Genomic DNA, 23,095 nt, shown 5'->3' with positions numbered 1-23,095 from the left:
CGTTTCTACACAGAGAGAATTTTCTCTTAGAATTTATCCTGAAAATCATGATAATCGCGGGACAATATGATATGGAAAGAATTTTATGAGAATTTTTCTGATTAATATTTATCACAATAAAATAATAATATCTATCACAATAAAACATGTTTGATTAATTTTACTATGCAGTTTAGTAAAATTAATGAAACATGTTTTATATTTTATTGTGATAGATATTATTTTTATTATGATAAATATTAATCAGAAAAATTCTCATAAAATTCTTTCCATATCATATTGTTCCACGATTATCATGATTTTTAAGGTAAATTCTAAGAGAAAATTCTCTCTGTGTAAATACGTATATCCTTTTTTTTATATCGGTGCATTTTGTTTAATGAATTTTACACGTTTTATTTTAAGACTAACAATCTTGCAATGTGATGATAATACAAAAATTATCATGTCATCATTGTGCTCTGTGCCGATTTGCAATGTTTATTATCCAAGAACGCAAAGTTTCTTGTAACGCATTCTTTTCTCTCATCTTTTTTAATTTTTTCTCTCTCTCTCTCTCTCTCTCACCCTCTAATTTTCTCCTTGACTTTTAAATTTTCACTACGCGAGAATAAGATAAAGAGAAATATTAATTCGTGCGTCACATTTTTTAAAAATAAATCTGCTCTTGTTCTAGTTCAACATCTATATGTACTCACATTTAGAGAGAGCACGGATTTCTGTCCAAACTGTCCGACTCGACAAACTTTCCCCTTTGCAATGCAAGTTTACTAGATATTTCTTTTCTGGCATTAGCATTACCCTGCGTTTTGCGGTTACAGCAGTTTTGCGATTGCAGAGCTTTCCTTTCCGCAAACGAAACACGTATACGTTTTTACGATGTCGATTATGTGGCGAAAAATTTGTGTACATACATGAAAGCCACGCATTTATCACTGCACTTACGATATAATTTAAACAAAAAAAAATTTTTTTTTTAAATAAAATAAGAAGTCCAATTATTACGCTCGAATTTTCTCTTTATACATAATATTAACGTGGATTACGTATATATTTAGCAGAAAATGAAAATAATATTCGCATAGTTTACATTTTTTACTTGCCATATTCTCCCACAGCTTGATAACATTGGGCTACTGTCAAGCTTGATACTGTTTAGAACAATCTGTTATCTGGCATTATGAAACAAGCTCCACAAAACATAAAAAGGAATACAATAGCAGTATCTCGCGTGTTTCTTAGCGTACAAGACAGAATCCGTGTATTAAACAAGAAACCCAGCGATAAATCATAGTCGTGCCGTCGTCGGTCTTAGAAATTACGTCGCTACATGTTCCATTTCGGCAAAGAAATAACGAAAAGAGAAAAAAGAAATGAAAATCTTTCGCTCTTTTTCTTTACGAAAAGTATACGCGAAAAATGAATTCCAAGGATGTATTACGTGGCTAGATTCGTTGTTGTCCCAATTTGTGTTCTATCCTCGAGATTTAAAGGACTGAGTTTTACGAGCTCTTGCGTTTATATGTATATCGAGCTTACAATGTAGAACCGTAATTCAACATCTGTCTTAAAACGTATAGTATCTTGCGTGCGAGTTCTCTCAAAAACGTAAACAAGTTACATAACTGATCGTAAAAACTTCTAAATCGCGCGAGTTAGTATACACGATATCCCAGCTTAAGCGCTTTCGCATATAACGCCCTTATATCACTTTTTTGCACGAAGTGTACGAGAATATAAAAGGTAAGTGCAGCTAATATCTCTCGACAACGATAAAAAAAATGTACACACTGTGGCGAAGCAATATCTACTCTCGCGTAAACGTATTCGTAATCTGTTTATGCTATGCAGTTCGAAAGTTTAATAATCAGCTCTCCAAGCTCTCGATATATATTTTCAAGTTTGTCGCGGAAAAAAGCACGTTGATGCAGCATTAATTAACCAAAAACGAGCACACGACGATATTTTGCTTTGTGTTAAAGAAACATGAAGCATGAACATGTATATAATTTTTTTTGTATTTTAAGTATATATTATTAAATATATTCTTAAATATACATATATTTTAAATATATTCTTAAATATATATATTCTATTTTTTTTCTATTTTAAGTGATCTATTTTTTATTAAAAATCTTTATTTTTAATACACTAATAAATCACATTACCAAAAAGTATCGCAGAAAAATGTAAAGAGATGCAAGAAATTTCCGTAATATAATCAGAGATACCTTTCTGCGGAAACATAACACATCGGTGCTACATCAATCTTTTCAGGGACAGTCTGTTACACGTAAACCTTTTAGCGTGTTTTTAAAATTATGCGAGCGTACCTTAGCGTCAAGAGTCAATTTATATTTTTAAAAAAATCAACTTATATTACACATCAAAACTTCAATTTCCAAATTTTCATGCTCATGATTGCATGAATCGATTATACGAGGTATGTCGATTAAAATAATCTCCGGGCGTTTAACGATTCTGATAATTACAATTTTAATCCTTGTATCAATGCATAATTTTTCATTTTTTTATCAATGTATGGGTACCTGGATGTGTTTTTATTACGTGTGTTTTTTACACATGTGTTTTGCATTGTGACAATTTTTTTATAGTAATGCTATTAGGCATCGAACATTCTTTTTTGTTATACGTTAGAAAATTTCTAAATATAAAGTTGTTTTTTGTTTTGAACGAAGAAAAGTTTCGACACATTTTTAACATTTCAAGTTGTTTTGAATATACCCGTTTATGACAGAAGAGAATCGATAGAGAATGCGACGTTTAATTATTTTCAAATATATATATTTTTGGAAATAATTAAATTATTATTACATATATACACTCGTCAAAAAAATTATCGCAACACGTAATATTAAAATTAATATTAAAATTTAGCATAAATTCAAATAAGCGTATCTCCGCGAAAAATTGTCGTATTTCAAAAAAATTTTTTTTTGTGTTAAAGGGTAAAGTCTCTACTTTAAGGAACTTTCGTTCGATTTTGATTTTATTCTCTCCCCCTTTCTCTATCCCTTTAAAAGGAGGGACGTGTTTTTTATTCAAAAAATTGCATAGTTTGACGAACTCTACGGAGTGTACTAAATTTTGTTCGCAAATATTATCATAACTATCGTAAAATATGGACTTTTCTCTACAAATTAAAAAGAAAAATTGAATACCGTACGATTTTTTTTCGCGAAGTTACAGCATATCAAAGTTACCTATGCATTTTTGCCTATATATTTAATTACCGCCAACATTAGCATTACCCGATGGGCACTACGGGGAGGTTGCTGGTCGAATTTTGCCCATCGTGTGTGTGTGTGTGTGGGTGGGGGTGTGTGTGTTGGGGCAGGGATATATGTGTTCTTATTTAAAATTGTATATTTCATCTGCCTCGTCTTCGGATGACCTCTTGCAGGCGCTCACGCATATTAATGCAGGCTCTAATTGTGGCTTGCAGAATTTCGAACCATATTCGATGTAGGGCTGCTTCCAATTGCTGGAAATTGGTTGGTAGTCTTTCAAAATCATGCAGCCATCTTCCCATAAAAGGTCATCCGAAGACGAGGCAGAAATACACAATTTTAAATACGAACATATATCCCTGTCCCAACACACACACACACACACACACACACACACACACACACACACACACACACACACACACACACACACACACGATGGGCAAAATCCGACCAGCAACTTCCCCGTAGTGCCCATCGGATAATGCTAATGTTGGCGGTAATTGAATACATAGGCAAAAATGCATAGGTAACTTTGATATGCTGTAACTTCGCGAAAAAAAATCGTACGGTATTCAATTTTTTTTTAAATTTGTAGAGAAAAGTCCATATTTTACGATAGTTATGATGATATTTGCGAAAAAAATTTAGTACACTCCGTAGAGTTCGTCAAACTATGCAATTTTTTGAAAAAAAAACACGTCCTTCCTTTTAAAGGGATGGCGAAAGGGGGAGAGAATAAAATCAAAATCGAATGAAAGTTCCTTAAAATAAAGACTTTACCCTTTAAAACAAAAAAAGAATTTTGAAATACGACAATTTTTCGCGGAGATACGCTTATTTAAATTTATGCTAAATTTTGATATTAATTACGTGTTGCGATAATTATTTTGACGAGTATATTTGGGAATAATCACGACACATTCTTTATGTCGATTAATTTTTTAACAATATTGTAGTTACTTTATAGTCTGAGTGAATCGATATATACACGTATGTATATATATAAATCGACTCACATAGCCATAAAGTAACTATAATATTGTTCCGTGAATGGTGAGGAAGATAAATACTCAGAATGAAGAGAAAAGAGACGGAGGGACGGGAGGGATAGGAAAGAGGGTAAGTGAAGCGTACCTACAAATGCGTGGAGATCGTGGCAGGACCTTCCTGCGGCTTTACGGTATTTCCACTCTCGAGTATAGAACAATGGCCCAGATATGCGGTCCCGTATCATGAATATTTAGTGTGCGAGGCGCGGTGGACGCAGCTGAAACCGGACCAGGATGCCGCGGCTACCATATTTTTCTTTCTTTTTTTTTTTTCTTTTATACTATTTCCCTTTCTCCACTGTGCCCTCTACGCGCAACTCTCGGCACGTAACGATGCGACAAATATATCATACAAAATACATCGATAGTAATGCAGATATCTTGATTGAATCGAAACAATTTTTACGGGTGGATAATCGAATAGAATATTAAAATTATTAAATATATACTTCACAAACATTTATTGTACAGAAATTCAGAACGTATGAGTGAGAATATCATTTATTGGTCATTTTATTATAACAATAATTCCGGCAATATTGATATATGTAATATGTTATATAAATATAAATATATTTATGTAATATCTTATTTTGATTGTAACTTTTAGTTTTGGTAAATATGCAGAATTGTATAGATACGCGAAAAATAATCTTGATTGTCCTGTGTTGCGCTATTATAAATAAAAAGCTTTTCTATATATCAATAAACGAATTTTGTGTATTTGCTTTCTTCGTTAACGTTTGCATTACAAATAAAAGATTTCGCCATACAAAAAGCTTACACAGGATACAATGGAATTAATCTTTTGCTAAATAACTGCTAAATATTATTTCTCTATGTCGCGCACATGTTGTAACCTTGCATTATTTACAATAATATAAAAAAGAGAAAACCGAAATGGACAATGAAAAGAAAAAAGTTGAAAACATCGTGTAATTACGCGAAAAGACCGAAGTGCTTAGAATTTTTTTCATAAAATCTCATTAGATTTTATAGAAAACCATTTTTACTAACATTTTGCTAATAATAATATTATATTTTATAATATCTTAATTTTATCTTTTTTCGACTTTAAATAAGAATGGGAGGAAAATAATAAAAATTGAATAATAAAATAATATATTTGATAATTGAATATAATTGAATAATAAAATTAAATAATAAAAAATTAAAATTTACATTTCTATATGATTGTTTAATGAATATACTACATAGATATGTATATGTATATATATTATACAATAATATAATTAGAATTTCGAAATAATTGAAGTAACTTTGCTTTAAGATTAAGAGAGCAGATGAATGGTAAAATAAAAAGGGAAAAAGAGATAGTTAGAGGAACGCAAGATGAAAGCAAGCTTTCAAAATATTGCAGCTGCCAATATTGTAACGACATATCCTCGAGTATATTATGAAACCTTTTAAGCATACCTTTAATGTGACGAACAAAGTGAATAATAAAGACGGACATGAAAGCTCGTGTAACGAAGAACCAATATTTATAGAGAAGCATCTAAATGTCATTTATGTTTCAATCCATAATTACATATGATATATTATATCAAACTTTTTTGAAATTATTAACGTCAAAAATATCTTATATCAGATTCTCTCTTTGTCTTTTGCCTTTTCTCTCATGTTTACCAAAAAATGACTATATAACAGACGACGTATTACATAGCGCGATAATTTTGTCGTTAAACAATGGGAAGAAAGAGACGGAATTGCAGTATATTTTCAAAAGAAGATCGCAAAGGGTCGTAAGGAACACGTTTTTCAGTACCCGCGGTTCCCGAGAGGGTTGTTTGGCAACTGGCCAACGTAGCTCAGCTCCTGTCATCCCCGATTCTACCCTCCCTCTTTTCTATCTACTCTCGCACTCTTCGTGTGTCATCCTTTGCTATCGCGCATCCGGCACAAGCAGTAGCGTGAAAAGATGCGCGCAAAAGCTCGAAGGTACTTAAGGTCGTCGACGTTAGCGAATTTTAAGCGAGACTATCGATGATGCACGACGTCGGGGTAGCTGCCAATTTCAGGATTAATGCTGTCCTTGACGTCAAAAACGAAGGCCGCAAGAACTTATGCTCGTTGAGCCTCTATTTTATCTTAGCTAAAGCGCGTACATATTGCTGTAAAATTTTCAAAAAGTCACTCCTTGAATTATTAAATAATAGTCCAAAAGATATTAGAACTTTTCGAGACACTAAACTGAATTACGAGTGTCTGTAAAATGAAACGAGAGCACATGTTATAATTTTGTGCAGCTGGGTAAGGAACTGCATTAGTTAGTTAGCTAGCTGGCTAGGTAGTGCATCTGCTCGTTCAAAAATGCCATTCAGATCGAAATGAGGCAGGACATAAGACAAAAGCTCTGCGTAAACTCGACTAGCAGCGAAAATGAAGAGCCTTTTTAAAAAAGGCTTTCCGGGTCGCTTGATGGGAAATGCTTGCATGTAGTTGGCGTGCTTTGAGGCACGATCTAATACGACGTGGCAGAGATATCCGAAAGTATCCTATGAAATATTCAGTTAACGCTCGTGGCATCGTAATGGGTGAGAACTTTAGTTCTGAAGACTTTTATAGCAACCGACAACTTTGTCGTGTCGAGGCGTGCTCATTCTGCGATATTTTCGCTCCCCTTTACTCTCGTTTGCTGGTTTTCCTTATTCTTATTCAAAGAGAACAAATATATATTTACAATAATAATTAGAAATAATTATAATTATTATATTGTAAAATATTCAATGGTAATGTAATATAATGAGTAGTTATATATTAATGAAAGAGAAGATTAACTTTTCATATTTTTTGACGCGATGTTTTTATATTGTTGTCATATATAATATAACGAATATTTATATATTAATGGAAGAGAAGATTAACTTGTGATATTTTGTGATGCAATATTTTTATTGTTATAATATAATAATACAGTTATATATTAATGAAAGAGAAGATTAACTTTTGACATTTTTTGACGCGATGTTTTCATCGTTTCCTTTATTTTCTAATTCATTTTTTATATTGTGCTGCTGTGTCACGTATAACGTATGCACAATAACGCCATAAATTTCACTTTGTTCTCTTGACAGGAGAACCGAATTTTCCTCGCATTCGCGCACGTATACGCTCACACTTGAATTCTTTCTGCTGTATTTCCCTTTATCGTCCCTATCGTCTTGATCGTGTTCCGTTCGACCGTTCTTACACCGATATTACGTAAATTGAGCTCAAGCGACATAGAAAGACTCCAAGCCAAATGGGTCAGCAACGTGTATAGGTAACGGAATTTTGGTGCAAAAATTTAGATCGTCTGCTATCACAGCGTGGACAATTCTCTTCCCTCCCTTCTCTCTCTCATTTCTTTTTCGGCAAAAAAAGCTGGCAGAATGTAGAAATTTTGCCCGATCGAGACTCGCCCGATCGGAAAGATTTTTAAACGAAACGAGAAGCTGTAATGTTCACCAATTTGTAACGTAGAATTATACACAGCACTGTTTGTTTTGTCTCTCCCGGATACTTTATATTTGAAAAAAAAGTTATCAGTAAAAAAATGTGTAGAAAAATTTTCGAATCTGTCGAACACGTGTCAGAATTCCCAAAACTGCAACTAGATCGATTCATCATCCATCATTTCACACTTCGTGGCTGACGACGCTGTTTTTATTTACTCTCCGCATCGACGTTAGGATTACGGCTCGTTTAACATCGTACTTTCCACGTAAAACGACGAGGATTGAATCGGCCAACGAGCCACGGAGCCAAAGTCAGCGAAGAAGGGGTAAGAAGGGGGTAGGGTGGTGGTGGACGTGTAGCAGGATTGAAAGCGACGCGGTTTTAGGACTTGTGGAACGAGGGCGGGCCGCGAGTCCAACTAACTGGACGAGTTGCCAGGGCTGACCTCGGTCGCCCTGTAACGGACCCACTGTTTGCACAGATAAGAGTAATTAATTTCTCCTCGGCTCCGACTTCTCAAACGAACGGGCACCTTTTACTGACTGCGAACACTCTCGTGGGATAGAGAGAATTTCCGTTATTTGGGCCAAAGTGCATAGGAAGAAGATGTAGCGGAGAAGTGGTTAATCACGTTAATAGTTCCTATATGCTCTCCTACTTAAGCAAGAATTTGTATTATTAAAGCGAAACGAAAGAAGCATAATCGTAGTAACCCTTTTGTCAATGAATATGTCTCCGGGTACGCAAAGCAACTTAAATGTTAAAAATGTGTCGGAAATTTTCTACGAAACAAAATACAGAGTCACTGTATTCGGAAACCCCCTAAAATATATAACTGGAATGAATGTGAAATAATTCATTTTGTGTCCTTTAATTAGATTTATATTTATACTACTAATAAAAATATTATTTCTTTATATTATTAATATTTATTTTTTAAATTATTCCGTATTATTGATAATTGTTTTACTAATAGTTTGGGGATATATAATCATTTTTATGATTCTATTTATTCAATAATAAAGGCTATATCAGTTTCTCACATCATATGATGTTAGATTTATTTTAATTATTTTTATTTTAATCATTATAAGAGAAAGTACTCGTTTGTAGATTTTTTAAAATCTTAATTGTATTTTTGATATATGGTGATTTTATTTTTAATATTTTTTATTAGTGTTTAAGCAGAATTAAATCAAAGATCAATAGATTTTGTTAAGGAAAAATTGGAGTTAGCATCACGGTTTAATATTGAGTATTTTAGGAGAGGATTTACATTAATTTTTTTGGCTGAATACGGAATAATTTTTCTTTAGTAAGTGTTATAATATTCATAAATTTATTAGATTTATCGATATTATTTATTTTTGTATTAATTAATTGTTCAGTAATTATTTTTTTCGAGACTTATTACCTACGAATATAATAAATTAATATTTTTGTATATAAAGTCATTTTACCTTTTTTAATATATGTATTTTTTATTTTTGCATCAAAATTTATATTACTAATAATTATTTAATTATAAAAATTTAAAGAAGAGAAAAGATTAAGTAAGGGTTAGTACAAATTTTATTTAAAATTATATTGTTAGAAGGGTTAATATGAAGATGGAAAAATGTACAAGATAAAACATGCAAGCTAGTTCTGATTCATCCTTATGTCGTCGGAGGATATCGCATTATTGTATTTCTGTCTTCGGTAATTGTGAAAACAAGAGAGGAGATAGACTTGTCCACGACGAATCACATCTGTGGCATTTCGGGAAACCGACGCGACACGGACCGTGGTTGACTCCACTAGGATAGCAGACCACGCTCGTCGGCGCGGGTTAATGTTGTTCAAACGAGGGCTGAAACATTCGTAGTATCATGCAAGGGATTAAAGTTACGATTTCATGATACTTCGCGAGGCTAATTACGGTATGAACGGGTTAACATTACACAACTGGTTACAAGATCGTGCTGGCAGCGCTTAACAGCGCTTCCCTTTATTATCTGATCTGTTTAATATTATTTTCATGCTTTTTACTTTTAGAGAGACTATTAAAGAGAAAAATATAATAAAATAATTTTGACATGTCGCATAAATATAATAATACATTCAATTTTTAATATTTTTATATATTTCATTTTATATATTTTTCCACTATAAATACTTATAAATATTCTATAAATGCACTATTATTATATTTGAATATAATAAATTATTAATTCTTATTTTTATTAAATTAAAAATTTAATTATTTGAAATTAACTGAAATATTTCTTGAAAATATTTATATTTAGCCGGTATAGATAATCTATAATTTATAATTTTGGAATTTTATATATGATTTTATGTATTGTATAATAAAAAAAATATTTATTAGAAGAATAAAATATACTCACATATAAAATATATATCAAGAGATATACATATTAGATACACATAATATCAATATATATATTTTTATGCGACATATAATTAGAATATATAATTAGAATATTTTAGAATATACATATAATTAGAAATAATATTCTATCTTGAATTTTGTCGCAAATTATAGACCGTCTAAAGCAGTCTTTAGGAATTACAATGTTGATAATTGCTACAGATACAGACAGATGAACTTTGAGAGTCTCTAATTTCGTCGTCTATCTTTCTATTACATTTTATTATCTAAAATATCAAGATTCTCGGGCGACATCTTTGCGGCGACTTTTATATGGCTGAGTAGTAGTAGATCTATATAGTTATCCTTGCGGGAACTCCAATCTGTAGAGATTCCGGAAACTGACTCGATGTTGGACCGTGACCGATCCTACTGGGAACACAAAACCGCGCTTGTCACGCGAAGCTAAATGTTACTCAAACAAGCAAAGGAGCCCGTTCGCAATTTGCCGTAAAGGATTAACGTCCCCTTCTCTAAAGTGACCTGTAGTTTGACCTCCGTCAGATTGCGGTTGTTAACCTTTGACATAGATAAACTGCATTCAATAGATAGAACAATACAATACGTATTATAATAATATAGATATAAATATATATATATATATATATAATATAATAAATATGTACACATATATAATAATATGTAAAGCATATATGTATAATATGTAAATCAAATTACATAACAATATAATATAATAATATAATAATAAATTTGTTAGATAACTAATACAACGATAATAATATAATACATATTAATTTATAATATAAATTTATTAAATCAATTTGTTAAATTAATTCTATTGTATTGTATATTTAAAAAATATGCTACATATATATACATACGTCTATTTTTTTTTTATTATTTTAACTATTATTGTGTTGAACGTTATTCGTTTATTTTAGCAATAACTTTGGCTTAATAAAGTATTTACAAGTATTAACTGTACAGAACAGAATAGGTATGCAATTTTATATTTTAACGTTAAACAATGATACTCGACTATTTCCGCTTACACTGATCACTAGTGGATGGCATCAAAAAGCACTAGCTTTTTCCAGAAAATCCGTGTATCTAAAATATAACATGGTTTATGAATTTGAAACCGTCAATTCCCACCGGCGAATAACAATAATTCTGCCGCGTAAAAATTGAGTTTAACGATGGTGAAGTGGCGGAAAATTTAGATAACCGCTCGCCTATGAGCCAATAGCGAGTACGTGTATGAAAACCGAGCATGAATCGACCTCTCGCGCCTCCCGAGCGCATTGTCACCGTTTATTCATGATGCGCGGAGAACCGCGTTAATGGCCTAACGAGCGGGACGTTTGGCGCAGGTATTGTTTTCGTTTCGTTGAATTTGTACGCAACCAAAATAACGAATACAAAAGTGGAAACGCGAGAGGGTAGAAGAGGGGAAATTTGGAGGAGGGAAAAGAGGGAGGCATATCGGTGGCGGTGCTGTCATGTGAACACTTGTGTGTACACTAAAATTTCGATATGGTCGACAAATTATACCGGCGTGTTATTCAGTTTTACGCTAGCTGCCCATGTCACGTCGCGAAACGTAAAAAAATTTGCATCCCCGAGAAGGATTTTTCATAATATTATAATATTATATAAATATTCTAGTTTTATTTTATATGTATATAACCTTTTAAATATTGTAATATTATATATCTTTGTATATTTTTTTTTTAAGATTTATATATATATATTTTTTTAAATATTTTAAATATATATAATATTATGTATACTCTAGCTCATATTATAGGTAATATTATATATTCTGCCTCTTTTAATATTCTAAAATAAAAAATTGAGAAGGCTCTAATATATAAATATAAATTCAGATATAGAAAGGGCTAGTAAGAGCTAGGCACAGATATTAGGTACAACACAATTATTTTTAAATTCCTCTATTTTTTTAATAAAATAAATAAAAGAATTTAAAAATAATTTTGTTGCACCTAATATCTGTGCCTGGCTCTTATTAATAACCCTTTTCATATCTGAATTTGTATTAATATTATAAAAAATTTTAATAAGGTTCTGGCAATATCAATATATAATAAAATAGGCTATTAATAGCCATTCTGAATAATTTTACTTGTTTATTTGAAGTCTACTTTTAGGTTCAAAATGAACAACATCTAAAATTATTCAGAATTTTTTTACTCGTGCTTTTACCCTGCGAATAGCTCTTAATAACCTATTTTATTGTATATATATTAATATTATTTATACTCCAGTTTCGTTATTTATATATATATATATATATATATATATATATATATATATAGAATTTAATCGAACAACAAGAGAGAGAGATGCTGCAGAAAAGCTAAGAGAAAATGGAGAGAGATAGACGTACATTTTACATAAAATTTTGATTTTTGTAGCAAAAATATTCCCTATTATAATCGTGCGTCCATCATAAAATAATTTCTGCAAATTTATTTAAAAATCACTCACGAATCGAAAATATTCGATAGTTTTGTGCGAAGGGACTTATGTTCACAGAGACACGTACATTTAAATACCTCAGTTACCTCAGTAAGTGGAGAACCCGTCTGTTTTGCATAGCGCGTCCGACGTGATGTGTAATATATCCGCACTTAGTATCTTGTAACAGCATTTAGTAATGCGAGGACGGTTGGGAAATCCTCTCTACGCCAGTCAAGCGATGTTAAATAGATATACATACATAGATAGTGCGGCCAGTCAATTTCAATTTTAGCACTTTAGCATCTCCCGCGAGTAATCCTCGCATTTCATTTCTGTTAAAGATTTCGCCGTCCGATCTCTAGAGAAACCACACAATAATATACAACGCGATAAAAACGTCAAACTTGCGGCAAGACTATCCAAATTTCTTTTTGTAAAGAGAATAATAATTCTATAACGTATAGTTTTCGGCATTTCTGGCGCGACAATATTTCATGCATGGTTGAAATTTTCTTCGTTAAATGAACTGAGTATCCGCAGTTGCGTTGACAGCCGTTGATGATCCGCTACAAATTCATTGTAGCAGTGCGTCTCGATAATTTAAGTTAACATTTCAAGGAGATTAAACGTGACATTAGGTAATGGATGGTACAAACCTATCGACTGGATGAGCGGATGGCCGTTTGTAGGCCGAATTGCCACGACGCGTGCATGTTTCGCAGGATAAAAGGGGATCAACGTCACAGACTGATCCTGGCTTACTCGATCCGCTCGGATACGAAGGCGACGACGCGTTAACTATTTGAACGTTTCATTCATATACGCAAATACAAAATTTTTTGTTTTTGCTTTTTTATGTTTCTCGACGTTAAGAGATAACGCGAAATATGTTAAATCCAGAGCCAAACGTTGCATTCGTCGAATAATTGTATGCAAATATTTATGCAGTTTATCTGGAGCTTTACGATTTCCTTTTTATTATATACACGCGTTTCGATAAAGTCTATCTATCTATATATTTCTTTAATCAATTTAATGGAAAGTAGCGTTAGTACAGTTTAAAATTTACGAGGAAATAATTCAGTATTTAAACATGTGATGTTTTCTGTGATATAAATTCTGTCTGTTTTTAATGTCACGTGTAAGGCGAACGCAGAAGTGAATATAAAAGTTTACGCAATAAAATATCAACTATTACTAACTACTTGAAGTGCTAACGCGTAGGCCGTAAAAATAATCGATTTCCGCGGGTTGATTGACTTAAAATGCTCTTCGCTCATCGTTTATTGTCCCCCTAAAGTTACTGTGGAATGGTGAATGATTCTGTTAGAAGAGTCTGTTCAGCATAAATCCGTTCCGAAAAGTTATGACCACAGTGGAAATTTGTCGTCAGACATAAAAGAATATGGTTAATATTTCTTGCGAGAAAAATCGTGGCTCTTTATCTAAAAATTCGCGATACCTTTAGTCTAATGTTTTTAAAAAGGAAAGCCTGTTAATATATCGAGTTTAGTAATGTCTTGCTATTAATTAAAAATACATAGAAAGAATGTGAAAAAATTGTGTGAAAAAAGACGAGGAAAAAGTAAGCCAAGATACATTTATTATTTTAGCGATTAATACAATTTTAGCATTCAAAAGAAAAACTTGAAATTACATCAGAGAGATATAATATATAATAGTTAAAATTTACATAAAAAATCTAATACAAATAGTTAAAATATATTTAAAAATATATATTAACCAGTACGATCATTAAAAATATTCATTACATTTTATTTAATGAAATTGGACTAGAAGTTGTTTAATAAATTTATTTTAATTATAATATTGAAATTATATAATTTGTCTTTATTTCAATTTTCATGTTAGTTTTCCATGTTTATTAAACGTATTCATCATATCACCAATAAAATCTGCTAAAAACTATATAATAAATTTGTTATAACATTTAAATTTTATTTAAAATAATAAATCGAAAAAGCTCTGATATAAAAATTTGATATGAAAAGGACTAATAAGAGGTGCAAATATTAGGTACAACAAAATTGTTTTTAAATTCTTCTTCAAAAAATAATTTTTCAAAATAACTAAAGAAGAATTTGAAAACAATTTTGTTGCGCTTAATATCTGCGCCTAGTTCTTCTCCCTTTTCATACCTTGATTTTGGAATTTTTAATTGTTTCTATTTTAATTTTTGCGTTCATTAAATGGGAAAAAGGAGAAAGGCCATTTTAAAAAAAAGTCCATTTTTGTAAATATTCCATTTATACGTGATTTTACGCTCCGAGCTTGTCGTCAACGCGTTATATTGTTATCTGTATATACTGATGCAGGGACTCGATTTATCTCACGTCATCTCATATATGTATGTCCCATAATGTGATACGTACACATTATTCCCGCATTCATCGATTCACTTGTATATCTGTACTCATATTGCTTTGCTCTGGCTCTTCCATATTTTCATCCGTTCTGCATTTACTTACGAGTACACGAGTAGCGAATCATAGGTTTTCATCAATTCCATCTTTATTGAAACAAAATTGAATGCGTATTCGCGTTTATTGTAGTGATTTCGATACTCTTTTCGTAATCCTCCATTTAAATAAAGTTTATACACTGTTGCGCTTTCGGTTTACGATAAACCTGGGTAGTATGAAGCTGTATAAAGCGGCTTGCATGCCGCATAATATGCATGGTACAATTGCAATTACTAAAATAATAGGCAAGCCCGTGGAGGAAACTAGACGCAAGGCGAGATTGAAAGCGGATCGAAATGAAAGGGAATGGGTTGATATAATGACTGCAATTTTTCGCGGTGCCTCCCCGATATACGAACTATAACGTATAATTACGACGAGAAAACTGTTAAAGTTTACGAAAACACTGTGACTTCAGATAGAACAACATATTTTTACGATATATCTAATTATGTATAATTATATATAATTAAAAATTATTACAATATCTAATTATAAGCTAGTTTTTTAACGTAATTTTAAATAATGAATAAAAATTTTAGGGATGAATTTGCATGTGCCGACTTTCAGCGTCACCGTGGAAAAAAATGAAAAAAAATGGAGAGTATATGGGTGGCAAAATATTTCAATTTAATCTGTCTAGAAAACTGTTTTTGAACAAGATATGCAAACGAATACAAATACTCATGCATTGGCTTTTCGGCTTTCAAAAAAATTGTTGGAGAAGCGAGCCAAATGTGGCGCTCTGTTAGCCGTATTCCAAATTCGCAGGATACTTGCGAATTTTGTCCACGTACAAACTACAAACTGAATATAAACATGTACCACATACGTTCATGCATCTCAAATTTATAAAGTGCTTTTATTTAATCCCACGCGCACGAAATGACCGTTTAATAATTACGATTGTATATGATATCTCCGTCTGGGGGGGGTTCGAGGTTACATATTCAATTCTTTTCAATCACTTCTTCTATGCAATATATGCGTTTAATATTCTTGAATAAATACACAATAAAGAAAAACTGCGAGAAGAGAAACTTTGCGCGAATAAAAATATTTTCGCGCGGCGACCCGAAAATCATGAAAGCGTCTCCGTTTTTTCCCTTCTCACTCGTGCGAGTGTTTACAATTGAATTTTAAAATTCTTTTACTCGTTGACAATCGCGAAATTTACAGCGAGGTCAATATATTTTCGGGAGCCGGAAAATATATTCCAAGTATGCGTTCGCGGTCGCGCCTAAGTTTAACCGAGCGAATGTGCAAGCGACGACGAGAACGTTCGCGTACCAGTTGAAAGGCGAGAGGATGCGCGAAAACGCGCACCATTCGGTCCTAGGTATTGTTGGGGACGCGCACTCGACATGGCGCGACACGTTATGCAACTGACTGCGGGGCAACGGTGTGCAGCCGTCGGCTTCATAAAGCAGCTTTATCTAGATCGCCTCTGGAGTTACGGGCTGAAAGTACGGACTATTAACTCGCAAAGCAGCGCGAAAGCGTTGAGCGAGATGCAGAGGTGCCTCTGACACACAACCGGCTGAGAAATATTTATTCTCTCTTGACTTCCATCTACTTATATATATATATATATATATATATATATATATATATGCACAATATATATTGCCTTGCCGATGTGTCCAAGACTCTATTTCGACGATATACCCTTCAGTGAATGAGGGTACCTGGGTACCCAAAGAAACTTTAATTGTGAATACAAACTCTATAAGAAAGTGCTAATAAGAGCCAGACGCAGATATTAGACGCAATCAAATTGTATTTAAATTTCTCTTTAATTATCTTGAACATTTCAGTCCCTTCTATAAATTATATTCAGCAGGTTGACTAAAAAAATTCAGGACTGAGGGGTCGCAAAACATGTACATTTTTTCTGGAATTACGCATTATTTCGCATTGATTTACAAGCATAAAACAGTAATAACCCAGACAAGATTAAAACGTCTTAAAAAGTAAAAATGATGTTATTATGACTGTTTTTTAATATATATTTTACTAAATATTATAATTTATGAAATCATTAATGTTTGATTTGTTTAGATCTAATCTAGTTTTATTTATATTTTGTGTTCAAGTTTATGTAAAAAAATTTTTATTAAAAATGATTTTTTAAATTGATTTTTAAACATTTCTAAATTTTTTAATCACGAAGTTTAAAACAAGACATTTTTTTCAAATTTATAATAGGGAACACTTAACTTTTTGTTATATCTTTATTATAATATAATATTTTAATTTAGGCGTACCTACTAAATATTTGCAATATTAATTTTAAAAAAAGAATTAACGTAATTACACGCATTCTGTCGCATTACTTAGAATTATACAGCGCATTATATGGAATTACTTAGAATTCTCGGTAATTCGCAATACATGTACAAATTTTTATGAGTAGGACACCCCTCGGTCAGGACATAAGGCCGCTTGAATTTTCTTAGTCAACTTGCTATGGTCCAAGAAGAAAGGGATCAAAACGTTCAAGATAATAAGAAGAAAACAATTTTAAAAACAATTTTGTTGTCTAATGTCTGCGCCTGGTTCTTTTATATCTGAACTTGTATTTGTATATCAAAATCTTTTCAATTTATAATTTTAAATGTGAAAGTATGTCGGAACTTTTCTTCGCTTGAAACAAAATACAAAGGGCTATTGTACTTTAAAATATAACGGGAAAGAATGTTCCTTACTATAACAAAATTATTGCAATTTAATGTGTAAAAAAATACGCCGTTGCTCCTCGGAACCAACCACTTATTGACGGAAAGATGAAAAATTATGCATTGAGAGAAGGATTAACTTTTAACAGAATGATTACTTATCATACAATGTCATCTCACACTTTTTACGATACAGATCTATATTTATGCGGAATGTCGACCAAAGAACTCTATCTTTTCTTGTTATTTTCGAATCGTTATAATATCTCATTGTGAATGTGACTAGGAATAAAATAAAATTACGTGGTTACACTTTAAGACGTGCACTCGTGTTGGAGAATATTGAGGCTAATGATGCGACATAGTAAACCCCCCTTCCACCCCCCAACACATGACTATTATTGCCTTGAGCTATTTACAGTACTTGAGAATGGTGCTATTCATAGTAGTGGTTGCCTCCAGGGTAAATGTCGTCGTGGAATAACTAATTTCTGCGACAAGTTGAGTTGCGCCACTGGGCAAAAGATAAATGGCGAATTGAAAATAAAATGGAAATAGACTAGAGTTTTTTTTCTCCTTATTTTCGACGATGTAAAATAATTGGTGATTATAATCACGTAAAATATTATTTGCGCTTGTGGGGATGCGCAGCTTTAACCAATTGTGAAACAAAAAAATGAAACCGTTTATTATTCACGTTCGATATATGTAGATATGTCCGTTTGTAGTGGATTATCAAAATTACCTTCGTTTGTCGCGCGTTGCGGAACACAGAGATCGAATGGTCGAATGAACACGAACGAAGTTTAACTCTCTAAATGAAATCGACAAAACTAGATGCTATTGGGAGCAAAAATATTTTGCGTTTTTCTTGTTTCATCGATTTTTTGAATATAAATGAGTATAACTTTAACTTTATCAATGTATTACAAGAAAAGGGGGGAAACTGTCAACAAGATATTTTTTTAAAAACTCTTAGATTTGTCAATATTATTTCTCTGCGCTTATTTATTTTTGTATTAATTCGATTTATTCAGTAAAATTATTTTTATTCGAGATATATTTTACTACGAATAATATAATGATTATCATATTTATGTTGAGAAAAGTTTTTTATGTATTTCAAAACTAAATTTGATAATTTTTATTGTATCTTTGGCTTAAAATTTATATTACACTGAGAGAATTTTCTCTTTAAATTTATCTTGAAAATCGTGGAACAATATGATATGAAAAGAATTTTATGAGAATTTCTCTCATTAATATTTATCACAATAAGAATAATATCTATCATAATAAAATATAAAATATGTTTGATTAATTTTACTAAACTGCATAGTAAAATTAATCAAATATGTTTTATATTTTATTGTGATAGATATTATTATTTTTATTGTGATAAATATTAATCAGAAAAATTCTCATAAAATTCTTTCCATATCATATTGTCCCGCAATTATCATGATTTTCAGGGTAAATTCTAAGAGAAAATTCTCTCTGTGTACTAATAATTATTTAATTATAAAAATTTAAAGAGGAGGAAGCTCAAATAATGGTTAGAAAAATTTTATTTAAAACAATGCTCAACAGCTGTTAGAAATTGTCACAGTGTAATGTATCGAGAACACGCTGTTGATATCCAGATACTCATGCATTGATAAAAAGCTGAAAAATTATGCATTGACAGAAGGGTTAAATATACCTCACCCCTATTTATTACGTTTCGCTCTATTCGCCCTACGATCTACCATGATAGTTTTCGAACTTAATGTGATCGAACATGGATAAAGTACAATCCTGTCGGCGCGATGGAATGGCCAAACGATCTCTCGACAAAATCCATCCAAGAAACAGAGCCGAGAGCTGTATCAAGTGATCCAATTTCCAATTCCATTAGAAGGTAAGCAACGCAGGAAGCTCTGTACATACATAGGATAACTTCGATTGCATTCTACGGCTCGACAGGCGTTGTAAAGAACATTGGGTGAAATATCAGATGCGCAAATACATGAAAAATTGCTTTGTATGCGTGCTATCTATCGTGCATCGCATGATTTCAAAGACAGATACCAGAGATGATATGTCAGATTTTTAAATACGTTATGTGTTGCTAGTTTCTGTCATGTCTCTAGCTTATTTCGGCGATTACATTTTCGACACACGCAGTTTGCTTTTTTTTATCGGAAAGAAAACATTACTTATAATTAATTATTATGTCAATTGTCGAAACGATATTATATAAGATTTCGATATTTTATTTCAGAGCGGTTTTTAATCTATATATGCTACTGTAAACGTGACATACTTTTCTTTTTTTTTTACGTACAAAATATTATATATATTTTTTCAAGAGCGGCGAGTTTATCATAAATTTATATAAAATCTTTAGACATTGTATATACATATATATTGAGATGAAAGTGAAAGGGGGATGCTTGCATGAACCGAAGGTAGATGAACGCTTGGACAAAATCTATCTAAGGTTCGGTGAGACGCGAGAGAGCATTGTACACGAGTGATCCAATTTCCAATCCCATTGCAGGATAAACAAGGTATGAAGCCACGCGATACCAATAACACGGATCGTATACCCCTTTGCGCACTTTCCCATAACTTCTTACGACGTTACGGATATGTAGCCCCTGGAAATTGCTTCTGTTTCCAAACACTGCTCCCTGTTTCTTACGATACTCGTGAAATAAAAATTCATTATATAACAAACACTTTTTTTATCGTGTGCAAAACATTAATGTACTCTTCTGTCAATGCATATTTTTCATCAATGGATCTGAGCACTTCGTGTTTTTTGACACATTGCACTGCAATAATTTTTTTATAGTAGCTGCTGGACATCAAAATTTTAAATAAAATTTTTCCAACTTTTACTTAAGAAAGAAATCCTCTTCTTTTTGTTATAACTAGACAACACAAGCGCGCGCCATTTTATTTAAAGATTTAATTTAATTTAATTTAATTATGCGGTAATGAGGATGTGTATAATATGTTGAAAATATTAAAATAATAATATGTTCTAAATAATATATTATAATATCTTTTATCCGCGATTAATATTTTTTGACAAAAATCAGTTTATAATTGTCAAAAATATTAATCGAATTTTAAATATTATAACATTGCTTTCTAAAAAAGGCATGTTAATTGTAAGTCGATTCTCGCAAGTATTGTTGCATTTTTTCCGCGATGCTGATTGACTGTTTCGATTTGCATTGTGCGTTGTGCGTTATATTCATATCATCGAGAGGCTATCATCGCAAGGGTTAGTAGTTTAACAGTTTGTTCAAAATAAAATTGAATAAAATAATATGTTTTAAATAATATGTTATAATACCTACTTTAAACTCGATTAATATTTTTGATAGTTATCAGCTGATTTCTGTCAAAAAATATTAATCGCGGATAAGGTGTATTATAACATATTATTTAGAACATATTGCAATATTAATATTTTTAACATATTATTTTAAAATTTAATTAGCAAATTAACGCTTTAATCAGCTGATTTCTGTCAAGAAATATTAATAAAGCGTTACTTTGCTAATTAAATTTTAAAATAATAATATGTTAAAAATATTAAAATAGTAATATATTGTAAATAATATGTTACAATACTTTATCCGCGATTAATATTTTTTGATAGAAATCAGCTGATAACTGTCAAAAATATTAATCGAGTTTAGAGTATTACAACATATTATTTAAAACTAATATTATTATTTTATTCAATTTTATTTTGAACAAACTGTCAAACTGCTAATCCTCGCGATGACAGCCTCTCGATGCTACTAATATAACACACAACGCGAATTTTGACAGCCAATGAGCATCGCGCAAAAGCGACAACAATAAATTTTGATATATGCGAGTATCGATTTTACATATCTTTTTTAGAAAAGGAAAGGATTCAGCCTTTTTGTCGCGCAATTACTCTGCCATGAGCATAAAATAATAAATAGGAGTCAAAAATAATAAAAAAATAACACGCACTTTATATATCGTAATTTTATTATGCGCAAAGTAAGAATGTAGATAGATTAAGTAGTACGAGTCAACAATTTCTCACTACGGTTAGTCTTTTCGTCGCGCAATCACTTAATTAATAACATAAAATCATTAATGCCAATCAAAAACAATAAAAAATTATACTCACTTTATATATCGTAAATTTATTATACGCAAAGTAAGAATATAGATAGATTAAGTAGTACGAGTCAACAATTTCTCACTACGTTTAGCCTTTTCGTCGCGCAATCATTTCATCATTAACATAAAATCATAAATGCGAGTCAAAAACAATAAAAAAAAACACGCACTTTATATATCATAATTTTATTATGCGCAAAGTAAGAATGTAGATAGATTAAGTAGTACGAGTCAACAATTTCTCACTACGGTTAGCCTTTTCGTCGCGCAATCACTTAATCATTAACATAAAATAATAAATGCGAGTCAAAAACAATAAAAAATAACACGCACTTTATATATCACTAGACAACACAAGCGCGCGCGCTATTTTATTCAAAGATTTAATTTAATTTAATTTTATTTTATTTTAAACAACTGTCAAAACTGTTAACCTTCGCGATGACAGCCGCTCGATTAATATTTTTTCACAGAAATCAGCTGATTAAAGCGTTAATTTGCTAATTAAATTTTAAAATAATAATATGGTAAAAAATTAAAATAGTTATATGTTGTAAATAATATGTTATAATACCTTATTCTCAATTAATATTTTTTGACAGAAATCAGCTGATAACTGTCAACAATATTAATCGTGTTTAAAGTATTATAACATATTATTTAAAACATTATTTTAATTTTTATAACATATTATTATTTTAAAAATTAATTAGCAAATTAACGCTTTAATCAACTGATTTCTATAAAAAAATATTAATAAAGCGAAAATTTGCTAATTAAATATTCTAGCTTATATATTTATATTTATATTGTGTATGTTATAATTTGTGCTAATTAAATTTTAAAATAATAATATGGTAAAAGTTATAAAATAGTAATATGTTGTAAATAATATGTTATAATACCTTATTCTCGATTCATATTTTTTTTTTCTAAAGCTATATCTTTGCGAACGAATCTCCTTCGAGTTTTAATTAATTATTATTAAGTCATGTATATAGTATCGCGCGCGCGCTATTAGTGTGAAGTTGCCGATGTTTGTAGCCTCGGCCATTACCGAAACGCCGCGAGTATCAGGCAGTTCGAGCTACGTCCCGCTGTGATTAATTAGTAAGCATAATCGTTAGAA

General features: G+C 31.4%; 2 protein-coding genes across 2 annotated transcripts in view; one reads left to right on the top strand and one right to left on the bottom strand.

The window, feature by feature from the left end:
* Window positions 1-23,095, bottom strand: part of LOC145939405 (uncharacterized) — a 263,176-nt gene that overhangs the window by 37,245 nt on the left and 202,836 nt on the right. The window lies entirely within an intron of this gene.
* LOC145939422 (gonadotropin-releasing hormone receptor) overlaps window positions 1-23,095 on the top strand; it is a 226,649-nt gene that overhangs the window by 3,948 nt on the left and 199,606 nt on the right. The gene's annotated exons all lie outside the window — the stretch shown is intronic.

The sequence above is a fragment of the Prenolepis imparis genome, unplaced genomic scaffold, assembly GCF_030444845.1.
Source record: "Prenolepis imparis isolate NDT839.2.m4 unplaced genomic scaffold, iyPreImpa1.0 SCAF_8, whole genome shotgun sequence".
Taxonomy (NCBI): Eukaryota; Metazoa; Arthropoda; class Insecta; order Hymenoptera; family Formicidae; genus Prenolepis; species Prenolepis imparis.
Note: the sequence above shows the minus strand (reverse complement) of the source record. Positions and strands in the feature narration are given on the sequence as shown.